Source organism: Eschrichtius robustus, chromosome 9 (genome assembly GCF_028021215.1).
Source record: "Eschrichtius robustus isolate mEscRob2 chromosome 9, mEscRob2.pri, whole genome shotgun sequence".
Lineage (NCBI taxonomy): Eukaryota > Metazoa > Chordata > Mammalia > Artiodactyla > Eschrichtiidae > Eschrichtius > Eschrichtius robustus.
This window is the reverse complement of record NC_090832.1, coordinates 13,335,180-13,348,381: the sequence shown is the minus strand read 5'-3', so window position 1 is coordinate 13,348,381 and position 13,202 is coordinate 13,335,180.

Genomic DNA, 13,202 nt, shown 5'->3' with positions numbered 1-13,202 from the left:
AATACCAAAGTTATTAATATTCAGATCAGTCCACTTTCTAACATGTGGGTTAAAAAACTATAGGAAAAGGTAACTAAATTTATGAGGATAAAATAAATGAGAAAAATATGCCATGTCTCTCAAGGTCATCATGATCATAAGCCATTCCTAGAAGATTTTTTTTTGACTTGTAAGAGATTTCAGTTCTCCCACTGAAATAATTACTGATTGAAATGAACAGGCAGATATAGATGAGTGTTGTTTTAACTTTGAAATTTCTGTCCAGTAAAGATTGTTTTATATTTACTTATTTTTTCTTAATTTTCCCTTTTTAGTCCTTTCAAAACAAACTTTACTGTAATAGTGATTATTGGCTTTTTTACAGTCAGTGTGTGAGGATTGCCACAGAGAAGATTATGAACTTTCTTAATAAGGAGATTTCAAATACTATGTTTTCCCCCTAGGAAATCTGAGAAAAGTTTTATTCCTGATTTAAAAAACAACAAAATCAATTTCCCTTGTATTGTCATTTTGCATACTAATTTGGTAGATGGCTAATAATAATCTTCAAAGGTAATAAGTGGTTTTAAAACTCATTTTAATGGCAAGGTTTTGGAAATGAAATGCAGACTTTAATTTTTTAAATATTATGTATATTTGGTTTTGCCTTTCTGGGATTCAGAATCATGTGAATTTCAAGTAGAATTAGTAAAAATACCCTAAAACATAATAAATATTTTGGAATTTCATGCTACTTTATAGAGACATAAAAGTCCCAGATATGGATTAAATTTAGTTTTTAATAGTCTAAAAGATGTTAATTTTTGTTGATTTTGTTGTTGATTACAGTGGTTAATCTGCATAGACTGCCATAGAAAATTCAAAATCTTTACTGTATAGACTGTTTTAGAGAGAGACCAAAATAATGGCCGTTTAAATAACAGAGAAAACTTTTAAGGAAGCGCATACAAACTATTTTAAGTATGTATATAAAAGTATTTAAAGGACTAACAGATGTTGACAGACTGATTAGTTTTTAGTGGACTACGGTTTCAACAGTAGTTAAGATTTTCCTGACAATTACAGGGAAATGCCTCACTTGTTATAAGAAGCCCATATTCTGTTCATCTTCTAGGTTCCCTAAGATAGAAAAAGTAGCATATCACCATGACCCTGGTTTCATTAACATATTGCCAAATAATTAAGTTATAATAATTTACTTACAGAAAGAATATGGGAAACTTTGGCATTGTAATAATCAGAAAGAGCCTTCCTTGAGTTCTATATTTCACTTTTTAGAATGACTGAACCATTTCTATTTCTGCAGTTTTTTTTAAATGAATACACTCTTGTCTCAGATTAAGTGGGAGAATTGGATGTCTCTTGCATCTCTAGCATCCATGCTTCCTTTATTCTTCCTCTGATTTCCACTGAAAGATCTAAAATAGGACAATCAGAACACTCCATATCCCTGCCCACATTTATTAATGTAGTGGCTGGCAGATTACCTTTATAAAAATGCCCTTTTCATAGTGTATCTTAGAACTTTTTTCTGGGAGCTCTTTTCTTCTTCTGAATGGTGTGGTATCTACACATAAGAACTGAAACTGGGGTAGCCATCTTGCCAGTGAGTGTGAAGCCAGTCTGGAAACAAAGGCTGGGTAAGGCATGACTTATGGTTGGTTCTTCTACTGATGGAGTTTATTCAATTACATGAGCCAATGAATTGCTTTTATTACTTAAGCCAATTAGCATTGTTTTTTGTTACATGTAACCAAAAGCATTTAACTGATCAGTTGGCAGTAGCCTTCTTCAGTTTTATTCCCTATGTGTAAAAACATGAATTCATGAGTCTAAACATTGAAATAACATAGTTGATTTCAAACAAACAAAGACAAACCTGTAATCAGAATTTCCACTGTTTTGTACATAGTTCCCAGTTATCCCCAAAGTATTCATTTCTCCCCCTCACCATTATTTAAATAATAATAATAATCAGAAACCTAAAAGCAGGTATAATGGACTGAATTGTTCCCCTACACCTCTCCGTCCCCAATTTATAAGTTGAATTCCTAACTCCCAATGTGACTGTATTTGGAGCTAAGACCTTATGCAGGTAACTGAGGTTAAATGAGGTCATCAGGGTGAAACCCTAATCTGATAGAACTCATATCCTTATAAGAAAAGGAAAGACATCAATCAGAGAAGTCTCTCTGTCTCTCTGCACACAGAGAGGAAAGGCCATGTGAAGAGACAGTAAGAAGGTAGCTATCTGCAAGCTAGAGAGGCTTCATCAGAAACCAACCCTGTTGACATCTTGATCTGGGACTTACATTCTCCAGAACTGTGAGAAAATAGATCTCTGTTGTTTAAGCCACCCAGTATGTGCTATTTTATACTTAAGTCCTAGAAGACTAATATAGCAGGTCTTGAGAAATTAACATAATATTATTTCAATATTTAAATCAGCTGTCATGATTTATAAGAAATTCTGAACTTTATTTTAGAAAGAGATCAAAGTCCCAGTCCTTCCACTTTTCTCCTGGGAAATTGGATGTATTTAAATAACTAAATGGAATCACCAAGGACACAAATTGAGGTGACTACAATAAGTATTTGTTGGGAGGGTGATGTTTGGAGGACTGAGAGGGTGAGGACTTCCTCCTCTTTACTCATTACTGTACGTGGTTGGTGAGGTTTGATGAAGTCAGGAAATGGAGTCCTTTCGTATTCTCCTAGGAGAACACTGATTGGTACTTGGCCGTAAAAGCAAGTTAAAGACATCCCTTATAATCAATTACCCTAAGTGACCACACTTCTGAATGCCAACCAATGAGTGACAGGCCATGCTTCTGAAATCAGCCAATTAGGAGACTGCCTCAGTTTAGCAAATGCACTTCTGAAAATAAGCCAGTCACAGTCTCTCTCCAGCAGCTTGAATTTAGGTTCTTGGTGCCTCTCTTCTCGATTTCTCAATTTTCCATTTGTCAATTATATCATCACATCTATAATATTTCCAGTTATTCTGGCATATAATTTCCATGGGCATAGAGTCTTGACATATTTCACTTTCTCTTTTCTTAACTTTAATACTCTCAATTATTATCCTTTCAAGAATATCTCTTGGATGAATGAAGGCAGCAATTGCTCACTTTAGGATAATTATATCTTTAACCTTTCATAAGGTCTGAAGAAGAAGGACGGCATTAAATAGTATAATGTGGGGACTTTCCTGGTGGTCCAGTGGTTAAGACTTCACCTTCCAATACAGGGGGTGTGGATTCAATCCCTGGTCAGGGAGCTAAGATCCCACATGGTTCATGGCCAAAAAACCCCAAAAAACATAAAAAACAGAAGGAATATTGTAACAAATTGAATAAAGATTTTTAAAATGGTCCACATCAAAAAAATCTTTTAAAAAAACAGTATAATGTGTCTACCATTTGCCAGACATTCTTACTATAATCTTTAACTTTTAAAAATAGTGAAAACCTTTCCTGTGTTAACTGCTCCCCAAATTAAAGTAATTTGAATATGCATGTTTCTATGTTGATTAACATTTTGTCTTAGATCTGCCTCATTTAATAGTTCATGAGTCAATCTAATTCTTGAAATTTATTTCAAGGATTTTTCATTAGATTTATACAATGGAGATTAGGAGAAGTGGTAAAGATGGCAGAGTAGGAAGACCCTGAGCTCACCTCCTCCCACAGGCACACCAAAATTACAACTATATACTGAGCAACTATTGATGACCGAATTTAGCAGAAAATATTTCCTACATCTAAATATATAAAGAAGGAACCACAACAAGATGGGTAGGAAGGGCAAAGACACAGTATATTTGAGACCTATACCCCCCCAGTAGGTGACCCACAAACAAGAGGATAGTTACAATTGCAGAGATTGTCCCCATGGAGCAAGACTTCCAAACCCCACATTGGGCTCCCCAGGCTGGGGGTCCTGAATTGGGAAGATGGGCCTCCAGAACATACAGTTTTGAAGGTCAATGAGGTTTACTTTTGGGAGACACACAGGGCTATGGGAAATAGAAACTGCACTCTTAAAAGGTTTGCACAAAATCTCACATGCTCCAGGACCCAGGGCAGAAGAAGTAATTTGGAACGAGCCTTGGTCAGACCCACCTGCTGATCTTAGAGAAACTCCTGAGAGGCAGGAGGCATCTGGAGCTCACCCTGGGAGTATAGATACTGGCAGCAACCACTCTGGGGGCTCATTCTACCATAAGGACACTGATGCTGGCAAGCACTATTTTGGAATCCTTTCTCTAATTTATTAGCACTGGGCCCAGCCACCCACCCACCCCCCCCCCCCAACAGACTGTCAGCACCAGTACTGGGATGCCTCAGGGCAAGTAACTGGCCCCAGTCACAAGCAGGCTGGCTGCCCTAAGAACCCCTGGGCCCACAGCTGCCTGAGACAAGGCCCTGTCCAGAGGCCCAGCACCTGATCTCACACATCACTGTGCTGGTACCAAAGCAGCTTTACAAGAAATGTTAAAGGAATTTCTCTAATTAAAAAGAAAAGGCCAAAACAAAACTAGAAACATGAAAATTATGAAAGGAAAAAGCTCATTGATAAAGGCGAATATATAGAAAAGGTAGTAAATCAGCCATGTATAAAGCAAGTAGGAAGCTTAAAAGATAAAAGTAGTAAAACCATCTATATCTGCAATAACTAGTTAAGGGACCCACAAAATGAAAAGATGTAAAATATGATGTCAAAAACAGTAAATGTGGAGGGGAGGGGAGTAAAAATGTAGGATGGTTAAAATGTATTTGAACTTAAGAGATCAGCAACTTAATATTAATTAAGTCATTGCTGCATATAAACTTCATGGTAACCACAAACCAAAAATCTATAATAGACGAAAACACAATAAAGAGAAAGAAATCCAAAAATAACACTAAAGATAGTCATCAAATCACAAGGGAAGAGAACAAAAGAAGAAAGGAACCAAAAAAGAACTACAAAAACAACCTTAAACAATTAACAAAATGGCCATAAGCACATACCTATCAATAATTATTTTAAATGTAAACAGACTAAATGTTCCAGTCAAAAGATACAGTGACTAAATGGATACAAAAACAAGACACATATATTTGCTGCCTACAAGAGATGCACTTTAGATCTAAAGACACACACAGACTGAAAGGGAGGGGATGGAGAAAGTTATTCCATGCAAAAGAAATGAAAAGAAAGCCAGAGTAGCAATACTTACATCAGACAAAATAGAATTTAAAACAAAGACTGTCCAAGAGACAAAGAATGATATTACGTAATGAGAAGGGATCAATCCAAGAAGAAGATATAACAATATGCAACCAACATAGGAGCACCTAAATATATAAAGGAATTATTAACAGACATAAAGGGAGAAATTGACAATAACACAATAATAGTAGGGGAGATTTAACATCCCATTAACATCATCCAGACAAAAAATCAATAAGGAAACGCTGGCCTTAAATGACACATTAGACCAAATGAACTTAATAGATATATATAGAGCACTACAGCCAAAAGCAGCAGAATACACATTCTTTTTAAGTGCACATGGAACATTATCTGGACTAGATCACATGCTGGGCCACAAAGCAAGCTTTGGTAAATTTAAGATAATTGAAATCATCTTTTCTGACCACAGCACTGTGAGACCAGAAATCAAGAAAAAACAAGCAAAACAAACAAAAAACTGCAAAAACCAGAAACACGTAGAGGTTAAACAATATGCTACCAAACAATCAATGGATCACTAGAGAAATCAAAGAAGAAATTAAAATAATACCTGGAGACAAATAAAAAAAACCAAAACCCACGATGATCCAAAATCCATGGGATGAAGTAAAAGCAGTTCTAAGAGGGATGATTATAGTGATACAAGCCTACCTTAGGAAACAGCAAGGAAAATTCCAAATAAAGAATCTAAACATACACTGAAAGGAACTAGAAAAAGCAGAAAAAACAAAACTCAAAGTTGGTAGAAGGAAAGAAATCATAAATATCAGAGCAGAAATAAATAAAATAGAGACAAAAAATAGAAAAGATTAATGAAACTAAAAGCTGGTTCTTTGAAAAGATAAACAAAATCAATAAATCTTTAGTTAGACTCACCAAGCAAAAAAGAGAAAGGGCCCAAATCAATAAAAACAGAAAAGAAAAAGAGAAGCTACAACTGACACCACAGAAATACAAAGGATCATAAGGGACTACTATGAACAACAATATGCCAATAGAAAGGACAACTTAGAAGAAATGGACAAATTCTTAGAAAGACACAATTTCCCAAGACGGAACCAGGAAGAAATAGAAAATATGAACTGACCAATTACCAGTAATGAAGTTGAATCAGTAATAAAAAAACAAACAAACAAAAACTCCCAATAAACAAAAGTCCAGGACCAGATGGCTTCACAGGTGAGTTCTACCAAACATTTAGGGGAGAATTAACATCTATCCTTAAACTATTCCAAAATGTTGCAAGGAGGTAAACTTTCTAACTCATCCTTTGAGGCCATAATTACACTGATAGCAAAACCAGACAAAGATATCCGAAAAGAAAAAGAAAATTTCAGGCCAATATCACTGATGAACATAGATGCAAAAATCCTCAACAAAATAGTAGCAAACCAAATTCAAAAATACATTAAAAGGATCATATACCATGATCAAGTGGGATTTATCCCAAGGATGTAAAGGATGGTTCAATATCTGCAAATCAATAAATGTGATAAAGCATATTAACACACTGAAGAGTAAATATCACATGATCATTTCAATAGATGGAGAAGAAGCTATCAACAAAATTCAACACACAACATAGACTAACTTTATTTTGGAATGATTGTTGTGATTGATGCTCTGTGAATTTTCCTGACATATTTGCACAAAGAAAGTCATTAGAAAATAATGATGGTATATTGAAACATATTTATATTGCCCCATGACATAAATCATGTATAGAATGAATGCAGATAAAATAGGATAGGTATTGTCACTGTAATATAATAAATTGTTCCTTTATTTTTAGCTAAATATGGAACTTTATTTGTACTCTAATGATACTAATCCAGAAGTGCTGTTTTAGTTTATCATTTATGATTTAATTAAAATTTGCTTCTGGATATGGACTGTTATATTTTATTTCTTTTATATTTTCAGTTGGCAGTACTCAGAAATCATAAGAACTTAAATTGTAATCAATTGCACAGGAAATGATTCTTTAAATTTTCATTGTTTGTTATTCTTTCAAGAATTCTCATTTAGTTTAAAAAAGTGATGCACTTCAGTTACCCAGTTTCAAAACTTTTCTAGAAATCAAGGAAATATTTGGCATATGTGAAAGGATGTGTCCTTCTTGTGGAAGAATGTTTAATATGTCATCTTGAACTTCTAATTCTGCATTATGACTATTTTGAAACAAAAAGCACTACACAAATTATATAATAAATGAAAACAATGAAACAGATTGTCATCTGCATGTGGCAGAGCTGCAACCAAGAAAGTTTCATACTAATTAGTATTACTCAAATGCTCAATATGGACATGTTTCTAGATGCTCATTTCACAAGTACAATGGATTCTCGTAATATTAAGAAGTCTGCTAACTCTCCTGTAGGCTCCAACATCTATGTGCCAAATTTCCACACTTATATAAAACAAACAAAACAAAACAAAAATTTTGCTATATAGAATTTTCTCTGACTAAAACTGAAACAATAAAATAACTTTATATCTTAACCTCTATACAAATTAAGTCATAAAAATGATTATAGTCCTCCTTCTAATTTTACCTGTTTTATTTTTTAGATGATTTTTATGTCTAACTCTGTTTACATATGTTACTTGTTTTTTGATGCCAGAAGAAAATTCTCTTCCTTTAAATTGGGACTGTATTTGTCAGACACCTCGAAGTCAGCATAACTTAAATGATTTTCTGTCTTTCTATTTTATTTATAAAATACAATTGACCCTTGAACAGTACGGGTTTGAACTGTGCAGGTGCACTTATGTGTTGATTTTTTTAAACAGTAAATACTACAGTACTATAGGATCTGCAGTTGGTTGAATCTGAGGATGCAGAACCTTGGATATGGAGGGCCAACTATAAATTATACCAGAATTTTCCACTGGGGGGAGGGTGGTCATCCCAACCCTTGCATTGTTCAAGGACAAACTGTTTCCTCTTTCTCTGAGATAATTCACCTTAGTACTGTACAGTCTTGCTTTATCCACTTTTCCCCTTCCAGCCAGTTAATGAGAAATCCTAGCATTTCTAATATATTCTTTTTCACTCTTACTTCTATTTGTCTGATTTTATTTCTGATCACTCCATGCATATAATATTATAAAAAGCTTCTTGGCATCTCCCTAAACTTCAGGTTCTGTCTCTGCTCTGGTGTCAAATGAATTGTACTGAGATGTCATTTTTAATCAGGATTCTGCTTCATTCCTAACCCTCTGAGATCCTAATTTGCTAATCTCCTATAACCAAAGATGTTTAACTAGCATTTGAAGGCTTTCAAAATATGACCTCATATCACTTTTATAAATTTTCTTTTTATGAATTCCCATTAAAAATAAACTCTAAATATATTATAAACATTCTGAATTGCATACATTGCTTACCAAGGTCCCATTACTTGGAATACCCGGAATTTCCCACTCTTTAAAATATACTATATTAACATGAGATATTTAGATATACAAAAAGCAAGGAGAAAAACAGAGTTTTCTGGCAATATAGTTCTAAGAGTTATTTTGGAGGAAACTATTACTAAAAATATAAGGAGGAACCCTGTGAAAATGCTGTTATTGTAGTTCAAAGATAATAGAATACTAATAATTTTATATGGTTCAATATTATACACCTAGGTTTTCAATAAATAAAAAAGGCTTGTAAGTAAGAAAAGTTGGAATCCCTGAGGACAAAATGTTCTGATTCTGGGTTTGAGACCTAATACTCGGCCCACACAAGATGAGAAAGCTGAACCTTGCTATAAGACTGGAAATGGTCTAAATTGCCCCCCTGGCTAATGCCATAAGCAAAACTATTCTCTTTGTGAGAGATCAGTCCCAAAGTAGACCCCTGGCGTAATAGCAATAAAATATGAACCCATAAAAGATAACAATAAACAAAGATCAAAAATATATCCCTAAGCTCTTTAGCAAAAGAAATTATTGATGACTGCATATAAAATATCTGTGAATACAATGTTTAATAAATAAACAGAAAATATTAGCAAGATGCAGTTTCAACATAGAGATTTAGAGAGCCAAAAATAACATGACATCCACCCTTACCAACAGGAAAAACACTGGGCGAAGTGCAAAGTAATGACTTTTCTTGAACTCATCAGAAAACTAAGTTTTCAGGGCAAACAATCAACTGGAAATCTGGTGAGAGAAAAGAACCTGTGGGGAGTAACTGGACCCAAGCATCTGTTTACCTAGGACAGATTCTGCTGAATGCTCTATAAACTGGTAGGAGTTTCCATCTACAATTGCTTAGCAAATTGCCAAAAGCAAGTGTGGGCTAGAATGAGAGTACGAAGCCCTGGAGGCTGGGGTGTGAGGACATGGGAAGCCTGCATGGTCTTGCATCACAGCTTTTCTCACAGGAGAAAGGGGAGACCTGGAAAGAGCTCTGCCACTGCCCGCCTCCATCCCCTCTCCAAGTACTGACTGAAGATGAACAGCAGATGCTGCTTTATCTGCCCAGACTCTTTCCTATCCCTCTTATGGGATGGAAATCTTAACAGCCTTCAAAAAAGCTTAATAACTATTTTAGAATAAAACACAGCAGAGCCTCTTAGTTAGCTTATTGAGTCAAAGATTTCATAATATCCAGAAAAGGACTAATCACAAAAAATGTAGTAAATTAGACATCAGCATAACAATTTCCATTCTTTTGAAGTCACCATTAGGAATACACTTGGAGAATATATTTGCTATATATATGAATATATCTGTTTCATATATGCACATATATATGGATATATATAAAGCAAATACGTATCCGATATAGGTCTTGTATCCAGTCTATATAAACACTCCTAAAACTAAATTACCCTTTTTTCCTTTCTTGATTTGTTTTGAGGTGTTTACATACATCTGAATGCAATCTTTCAATTCTACTGTTTCATAAACTAAGTACTACTGGTAATTTTTTGCAGTAATGTATTTTCTTAAGTTAAAAGATAAAAATAATATGTCTGTTCTCCTTCCAAATAATAAAAGATCTTTTCCATACTTTAATATCACTTTCAAGTATCTATAATATTGTTAATAATTCCTTTCCAGTTTCATATGTCCCTCAAATCAATCTAACATTGTTTTGTGCAGTCGTATTTGGATTTTCTCTGATATTGATTGCTGTGACTTCGCCCATCATTCCATTCCTGATTTCAATTTCCTCTTCCTTAGGTGTATTTTTTAGGAGGTTTTTTTTAGTGAGTATTAGTCTGCTTGGGCTATCATAACCATACACCACATAGTGGGTGGCTTAAGCAACAGAAATTTATGTATTCACAGTTCTGGAACGTGGAAAGTCCAAGACCAAGGTTCTGTGGCTTCTGGTGACAGCTTTCTTCCTGGCTTGAAGAAGGCTGCCTTCATGCTGTGTCCTCACATGACCTCTTCTCTGTGCACATGCGGGGGGGGCGGGGGGGGCGGGTGGAGGGGGGAGAGAGAGAGAGCTCTCTGGCATCTCTTCCACTCCTCATAAAGACACCAGTCCTGTTGGATTAGGACCACACTCTTATGACCTCATTTAACCTTAATTCCCTCTCTAAAAGCCCTGTCTCCAAATACAGTCACACTGGGGACTGGGGCTTTGCTATTCGAATTTTGGAGACAAGTGATTCGATCTAAACAATGAGATATGTTAGAAACACAACTCAGTTTTAGTTGTCTGAAAACAAGGATTATTTTTCTTTTGCCCTTTTTGAAAAATGAAAATAGAATTGGATGTAAAATTCTAGGTGGATTTTTATTTTCTATCAGCACTAAATTACTGTAATTATATTCTTACAAATGAATTGCATTTTGGAATTAAATATGGCAATTGAAAGTTCCCTTTGAATTTGTAACTGACAACCTTCCATTCCTTTTTAATTCCTTTATTTTTAATTTTTAAAGTAACTTAAAAAAACTTTTTTTTTGAGATATTCATGCTGTGTAAAAAATAAAACAGAGTGATGCTTCTATACCTATTTTCCCTCAGTGGTGACATTTGGCACAATTATAGTGCAATATCACAACAGGAAATTGACATTGATACAATCTAGTTACTTTATTCAGAAATCAGTCACTTCACATGCGCTAGATTGTGTGTGTATGTATGTGTGTGCGCATATTTGTTCTATGCAACTTTAACAAATGTATAGTTCACGTTCACCAACACAGTCAAAACACATAACTGTTCTATCACAAGGTTCCCTTTCACGACCACAGCCTTCACGCCCACCACTCCCCAGCAACTACTAATCTCTCTATTAGTGGCTCTCAATCTTGATAATTTTGCCATTTCAAGTATGTTATATAAAATGGAATCATACAGTGTACGACTTTTTGAGATTGATTTTTTCACTCAGTATATTTTCCTTGAGATCCATCTGCATTGTTGCGTATATCAAGGGCTTGTTCTTTTTAGCGCTGAGAAGTATTCTGTGGTCTGAATGTTCAAGAGTTTTTTTTAATCATTCACCCGAGGAAGGACATTTTTGTTTCCAATTTTTGGTTAATATACATAAAGTTTCTATGAATATTTGTGTACAGGATTTTATGTAAGCATAAGTTTTCATTTCTCTGGGATCAATGCCCAAAACTGCAAATGCTGGATCATATGGTAGGTACATGTTTAATTTTCCAAGAAACTGGCATATCTTGCCCAGAGTGTATGTACCATTTTCATTCCCATATTCCCTCCCATTTTGGCTTCTATAGTTGCTTTTAAGAAAATCACTGCTGTCTTGTTACCTTTACTTTATGGTTATTCCACCTTTTATTTCTGATTTTTAACTTTTTTCTCCTTATCGTTATTATGTAACCCACAGGTAGGTTTATATTTATTTATTATATTTAAGATTAATTGTGTTTCATGCACATGCAAACTCATGTATATTATCAAACTGAAAAATTTTCAGGCAATTCATGTTTAATACTCTCCTCTGGAATCTGTTAGGTGTATACTAGATCACCGCTTTTTCTCCTCTTACGTGTCATTTTTTGTAACAGAGTTTTCTGTACCTACCTGATTTCCTCCAAGGACATCAAATTGTTTATCTCTTGTCTGCTAATAGCTGAATGCATAATTTAAGACACTGAGTTCTCTGGGGACTACTTTTGACCATGTTTAGTGTTAGGAAGCTCAAAAAATTTAAAGCGAGTTTCTGACACAAACAACGAGGGAGGCACATTATATTGTAAATCATTCAGCTTAAAAACAGCTTAGTCATTAAGATAAACAGGGAAATTAGCAGAAACACTGAAGCCACAAAAATTGGTGCTAGAATGAAAACAAAACATCTTTAGAGGGAAGATGATTAGATACCCTGATGCATGCCCATGACCCCCTGCACCCTTTCACTTGAAGATACTTGAAGAGTAATTTTGATTTCCTCTTCTTCATCAGCTCTAACATTTTCATGCTAGATATTCTTAATTTCATTTTTATTGCAAATCTTTGGCCATAAAATTTGATAAAGTTTAAATTTTTTCCAAATAAAATATTTTACACTTTATCTACTTCCTAACACATCTCCTCTTTCAACTTGAACTTCCTCTTTCATTGAATTATCTTTTATGCCTAAATTGACAAATTGCAGGTACTTTAAGATACACCTACATTCTGTACACATGTATTTTGGGGTAATTTCCAAACATATTGTCATATCAAGTCTGACCCAATGTCGCTAAAATGTTATTTGAATACCAACAAATTTTATACTTGTGAAACACATCATTTGAGATCTAATTTCTTAGAAGACACTGCACTCCTATAGTATGAAAATATTCTAGACAGCATGTAATTGGAATACAGATGGAAGGTTGGCCTTGCTTTGCTGTCAAATTATTTCGAACACAAATTGAGGGACGAATGTGAACGCAGGCTACTGTAAGAAACAAACATCACCCTTCTGCATGCTTAACTCCCTCTGGAGTCTACTCCAATTCTACTCCAGAAAAACACTCAGGGT